At 42.5% G+C, this 5,775-nt stretch overlaps 1 pseudogene across 1 annotated transcript; it reads right to left on the bottom strand.

The window, feature by feature from the left end:
• Positions 1–3,507: 3,507 nt before the first annotated feature.
• LOC308491600 (large ribosomal subunit protein eL39-like) lies at positions 3,508–3,723 on the bottom strand (annotated as a pseudogene). Its single transcript has one exon. The product of its transcript is annotated as a large ribosomal subunit protein eL39-like (transcript).
• Positions 3,724–5,775: the final 2,052 nt, after the last annotated feature.

The following is a 5,775-nucleotide window of genomic DNA, read 5'->3' as shown; positions in this document are numbered from 1 at the left end:
ATTCAGAGTCAGAAGTAATCAGTTTTTATATTTTAAAGCTATGGAAACAGACTTGGAGAGGTTTAATGACCCACCACTGGTAAAGTGGCAGAGCTGGAAATAAAATCCAGATCTTCCATTGCTTAATTCCACGTGGAAGAATAATGCAGATGGTGATGGTGGTGATGATGGTGGTGGTCATGATGGAAGTCATAAGGAAGGATAAAAATGGAGAAAAGCAGTGCTAGGGACTCTCTTCCTTAAACAAAGGACGTTCCTGTTACTCCTTTTACCACTCTTGTTTGTTCTGGCTGAAGGAGAAAAATGAGTGGCTTCAAGGGACTGAAACTGAGGGCAAAAAGAGGGACTCAGGCATCTCAACGTGATCTTACCACATATGGGGTTTCCCAGAGCTCCATGAAGTGGATGTAAGTGAATAATCCTCGTTGTAACCCACAACCGAGGTTAAAAAAAAATCAGGAGCTTCACTAAATGCATCTGGCAAGCGTTTCGTCTTCCCTTAAATAAAATAAATTCCCTTAATAAAGCCAATGGAGGCAGGGTTGGTGGCGGGGTGGGGGGGTGGAAAGGGTGTGTATGATTTATTAGGGAGCAAGGAGAAGGCCTTGATGGCTCTGAACTATCTATTTAGAACTGCTGGCTCGAAAACTAAGTTGTACATTGGTTTCTCTTTTTGTGCCAATCTTACATTTTAAAAAAAATATAACTTTTATGAATATCATCATTAGTGCTATAAGCACAGGGAAGTATAAGTTAATTCTACAGTAAAGTGATTATTAAATCCATTAGTCATATACAGGGAATCCATAATTAACTTATTCTCCAGCATCAAGTAAATGATTCTACTGTGTGCTTTAAGAAAGCAATTGTTCACTAATATGCAAAATACAGCAGAACTATTAGATCATAAAGCTATGCAATCTTATAATTAAATTATAAATTTTACATATTTTAATAATGCGCTTTATATCCTTTAATTGTTTTCTACGCAAGATTAAAAGGAGGTGCCACGGTTTTTCTCAGACATATTATATCTTGACCTGAACTGTGCAATACTTAATAATAATTGATGAGTATCTACTGAGGATGACAGCAGTCTTTCAGCAGCATCAGATATATCTTTGGGTTATTGCCGAGGAGGAAAATGAAGATATGCATTAGTCTTAAGTGGAGTTGCAGCTATACCCTTGGGCTTTCTATTGTTCCCCCCCGCCCCTTTCCTGTTATAACAACCACAGGCATCCATGTTCTCTCTTCTCAGGCCACGAGAATGGGCTGCCCCCCATTCCCACTGCCTTGGCTGTGCATGTGGGTAAAAGGAACACGCAAATTAAATTCTCTGCAGGGGACTTAGGCGCCTACATGAGCAATCTATTGTTGTTATTGTGTTTTGGATTAAATAATGATGCCATTCTTTTCTGTGTATGCAATTAAATGTGTTTGAAAGAACTGGGAAATACCATGGATCTGTGCCACGGGGGTTGCCTCTGTAACCTTCTGTTTTTCCAAATCCTGATTGCTGCCCTGGGAACGGCAGTGTTGGTTTCCTTTATTCTCCCTCAGAGGGAGCCAACCTTTCTCTCAGACGGTTTCGCTATTCCAGCCCGCTTTCCAGTTTTCAGAAGTAACGTTGCATTGAAGTGCCTTCCACATAAGCAGTTCAATCCTTCCTTCCTTCCTTCAGCAAACACTTAGCTAAGTGTTCACCACATGCCTGGCCCTGACATCAACACTGGGGATGGAAAGATTAAAAAAGATGAGGTTTCTTGACGTAGGTATGTGAAGCAGGTGTGTCACTGGGGTTTGTGCAGGGTGCTAAGTGTATCCGTATGCTAGGACCGCCATCACAAGCTGCCACAGACTGGGCGGCTTAAACAACAAAACGTTTTTTTTCTTGTGGTTCTGGAGGCCAGAAGTCCAAGGTCAAGGTGACTTCAGGGTCGATTTCTTCTGAGACTACTCTCCTTGGCTTGTTGACGGCCGCCTTCTCCCTCTGTCTTCACGTACTCTTTCCTCTGTGTATGTGCCTGTGTCCTAATCTCTTCTTAGAAGGACACTCATCATATTGGATTAGGGCCCACCCCGAATGACCTCATTTTAACTTAATCGCCTTTTTAAAGACCCCTGTCTCCAAACACCATCCCCTTCTGAGGTGCTGGGGATGAAGACTTCAACATATGAATTTTGAGGGCACCCAGCTCACCCAGAATACTAAGAGATCACCAAGGGGTAGCAACCAAGCCAGCCTAGGGTGGGGAAGGCTTCTTGAGGGTCACTCTGATCTGAGTGTTGAAAGATAACTAGGAGTTACTTAGGTGAGGTGTGGGGACAGGGGACAGGCAATCTGGGTGGATAGGACAGCACGTGATGATTAGTCTTGATAATGGCCAGAGTTGAGTGCGCAAGGGAACAGGGAAGGGACTGACACAATATTGAGTCTGGAAGGTGGGCAGAGGGTCAAACTTGGAGGATCATGTGAGTCATGCTAAAGGGGGTTGGACTTTATCCTGAAGGCTGAGAGAAACCACTGAAGGATTCTCGGCTGCGGAATGGTGGGGTCAGTTTTAGTTTTCACAAAGAAGTTGGTAAATTTAGGGGCACAATAGAAAGGTCACGAATGTTCCAAAATATCTTCCCTGTGTGATTTGCCACAGCACCTGAAATTCTCAACACCAAAGAAACATTCCTTTGAGTCATTATCCTATGGACACAATCCTCTTTAATTTCTTAATGGCACTAATCAGGATCTATAATGATTTGTTTACAGGTCTGTTTCGCTGACAGTCAGTTTACTGTGTATCCTCTGCACCTCGTACAGTGCCTGGCACACAGTGGGTGCTCAATACATATTTGTAGAAAGAATGAATGAATCATCCACAAAAGAACAATACACTAAGCTGTTAAAGCCTATAAATTGACCCAGAGCTCTTGGAACTAAGACAAAGGTCAGATAAGCCTTGGTAGTGGTAATCAGGGAAGTGTAGGTCAGATCTCGCAGAAGTCAGGTAGGACAGGCCAGTGGGAGGAGCTGACACATTGGCCACTCCCTCACTGAGGGGCTGGGTGGTGGGAGATGAAGACTAATTGAGGTAATGCATATGGAGGTGATTTACAGGCTGGACGTGGACACTAGAGGGCTGCTGGAATCCCACCTCTGCCGCTACCTTGCCATGTGACCTTGGGTGAGGGGCTTACCTTCTCTGGATCTCCATTTCCTCATCTTGAAATGAGAATAACTATAATTCCTATCTTTCAGGTTGTTGTGAGGATTAAATAAGTTAATACAAGAAGCTTTTATGGGAGGGTCTGGCACATCATAAGTTATATCAATCTTGGCTACTATTATTATAATGTGTTTTTATTTTTATTTTTTATAGATCTCATATATTTATTACTGAACCAACCTGCTAGTGCAGAAACATATTAAGAGAAAACTCATTTTCCCCATGATTTTCCAATAAAACACATCCAACTGTTCAGATAGGAGCGATCTTTTCAGTGTCATGGTTAAGATCCAAGCAATCCGGACACAGCAAAAATATGTGGTGTCATCTCATGTGCAATTCCTTGTAGACCCAGCTTGGTTCTTCTCCAATGTGTCCTTTTGGAGTTGCACCTGATTTTATTACCAGTTTTCATCCGAATCCATTGGGGAATGGTCTGATTCTGCTTTTGTTTCTTGGCCAGGAACCACTAGATCCTGAAAGTCTTGAGAGAAGACATGGCGAGGAAGAGTCAGCCGCATGTCCTACGATGGTGGCGAAAAAAGAGCTATAATGTGTTTTTAAATTTTAATTAAAGGAGACACAATTGGTCCCACTGACTCTGATCTCTACTCCCTTTTCTCCAGCTTCTATTCACTTTCTAAAACCTAACTTATGTTACTTATAAATCTTAGGCTTAAAAAAAGGAATCTTGACTTAAGCTCAGATAATCACACATGCAATATGTGATGGTCATGTTCCAGGCCCTGGAACAGAAGATGTGAAGAGATAAATACAGAAGTGTGTTCTACTGACGCGTTCACATTGTTTCGAGCAGTTTCTCAAAGCATGGTCCACAGACCTCCCATCTGCTGACCAGAACTATAGTCAACCAGATGTGTACATACTCAGAGTCGAGTGAAGGCAAGAAGTCTAGGGCTTGACACTGTCACCAGGGTATGGTGTAGAAAAGGAGAGATAGGAAGCGGGCCACTGGGAGCCACAGTGTTCTTTCTAAAGAATCGGTCCCATCTTTTATACCACCCAAATGAGAGCTCCTGGGCCTCAGGGAGGTCTAAACTCTTGCAAAAGGAAAATGCATGAAGAATTCAGACCCTACCAGGCGGCCTTACTTGGACCCTCTTACACCAAACCAAACTTGGCTTCCTAGAATTGGCTGACAGAGCAAGAGCCTGTTTAATTTGTGAGTTCTGGACACAAAATCATTCTCTGTGGCAGCTCCAATATTGGCAGATGGGAGATTTAGCTCTGTCCTGTTTATATAACAGCAGTTGATAGATAGTGACTTCATAGTTGGATATTTATGAGAGGTTTCATTTCAAATAATATAGTTGTGGCCCGTGGCAATGTGAGGCTCTTACCCATTATTACCGAGAAGCTCAAGCTTTAGAATATTGTAACTATAACTGCAGGGTCTGTTTGATCTACCCGGAAGAACTGGAAAAGTTAATATTTTTCAAAGCAATGAAAGCTTTATTATAAAAAGTCTCATTAGGAAGTTATCTGTCCCTAAAACACATAGGCTATCGGAAGGTCAGGTATAAAAAAAAAAAAGCAACTTTTTATACTTTTCTTTCACCTTATAACTTTTATCACATAACAAGGTAATTAAAAAGGAAAAAAAGAAAGTCTGCTACTTTCCATTACAGCAACCGAACACTTTGCCATTCCCTCCAGCCATGTCCCAGCTCTGAGCTGAGCTGGTGACATCCATTCTTTGCTGTTTCAGGACAATGGCCTTTGCTGTGTTAGGTATTGAGGCTTCCGCTAATACTATTCGCAGACCTGTAAACTATCATCAAATCATGAGTGTCATCTGTTTCCCCAATTGTAAAAGACCACCCCCATTTTAACACTACTGTGCACCTCTTCCAGAGTCTGTGGGTTTGAATCTTTGCAATATTATGGGAGACTCTTGGCAGCTGAGGAAGTTACTGGATTTGGAGAAGATGAGTGGGTAGGGTGGTATAAAGACCTTTTAAGGATAGGTGCGAGGAGCCAGCAGAGAAATACCATGTTGCTGCAGCAGCTCTTCTCAAAGGAATGCTGGGTAGCACAAAGGGCCGAGTCACAGAGGCTCTCTTGGTTTGGGGAAGACAGAATAAAAGCTAAAATGGGTGGGGGAAAGTTGGGCAAGAATGGAGGGTGACAGATCACAGAGGGCTTAAATTTTTTTGTGTGTGTGTTTGTAATGCAGGAAACTGAGCAGGACACATAGTAGTTGCTCACTTTTTTTAGGAGGCCAGAGAGAATTTATGCCTGCTGTCATGGGATGAATTGTGTCATCCCCCTATCTCTGCCCCAAATTCATATGTTGAAATCCTAACCCCCCGCCCCCCAATACCTCAGAGTGGAACTCCAGAAGTGTGAGAAAATGAATTTTGTTGTTTAAGCCACCCTGTCTGTGGCAGTTTGTTATAGCAGCCCTAGCAAACCAATACAGCTGGTTAAGTCATTTGAGGGGAAAAGGAAGAGAAGGGTAGACTTTAATGCATAACTGTATATCACCACGTACACTGTATTTCTCTTCAAAGAGTAAGACACTAAGTGG

Source organism: Rhinolophus hipposideros (assembly GCF_964194185.1).
Source record: "Rhinolophus hipposideros genome assembly, chromosome: 23".
Classification (NCBI taxonomy): Eukaryota; Metazoa; Chordata; class Mammalia; order Chiroptera; family Rhinolophidae; genus Rhinolophus; species Rhinolophus hipposideros.
This window is presented reverse-complemented; position numbering and strand designations above follow the sequence as displayed.